The sequence below is a fragment of the Penaeus monodon genome, chromosome 33 (genome assembly GCF_015228065.2).
Source record: "Penaeus monodon isolate SGIC_2016 chromosome 33, NSTDA_Pmon_1, whole genome shotgun sequence".
NCBI lineage: Eukaryota > Metazoa > Arthropoda > Malacostraca > Decapoda > Penaeidae > Penaeus > Penaeus monodon.
Genome location: NC_051418.1, coordinates 3,717,786 through 3,718,604, shown reverse-complemented (window position 1 = coordinate 3,718,604; position 819 = coordinate 3,717,786).

Below are 819 nucleotides of genomic sequence, written 5' to 3'. Positions count from 1 at the left end.
CCTCCATCTCTTCAACCTTCTCTCCCCTTTTCCTTGCTTCCATTTCTCTCTATACCATTTCTTTACCATTATCCTCTTTCTCCCTCCCATTATCCTCTCTCATCCTCTCCCCTCTTCGTAACCATCCTCCCCTCTCTCACCTTTTTCTCATTCTTTACGTTCTTCCCCTTTATCCTCATCCTCCCCTCTCTTCTTCCATTTCATCTTTTCCTTTTATCACCTCTCTCCCCTCCCTTTATTTATCATTATCCCTTCTCTCCTTCTTGTCTCCCCTTTTTACCTCCCTCTCTTCCATTTCATCCTTACCATTATCTCCTTCTCCCCTCTCCTCTCTCCTTCTCTCCCTCCTTCACCTTCCTCCTCCTTCCTTCCTCCATCCTCTCCTTCTTCCCTCTATTCCATTTCATTTTTACCATCATCCCCTCTCACTTTCTTCAACCCTCTTCTCTCTTCTTTTACTTTCCTTCTCCCTCCTTCCTAAATTATCTCCTTCTCCCTTTCTTCCACTTCATTTTTATCACCTTCCATTTCATCTCTCACTTTCTCCCCTCTTCCTCTCTCCCTCCTCTCCTCTCCTCTCATCTCCTTCCTCTCTTCCTCCTTTACCTCCCTTCTCCCTCCTTCCTCCATTCTCTCCTTCTCCCTCCTTCCTCCATTCTCTCCTTCTCCCTCCTTCGCTTCCTCAAAAAAGCGAGATGAAACGAAATCCTGAGGAGATCGCTTGCAACACCAAAACTGAACAGCGATTGGACATCTGTGAACCAAGGCTTGACTGTTTAACATATTCATGATTCGGTGAAAGGAAGGAAGATGTGAATA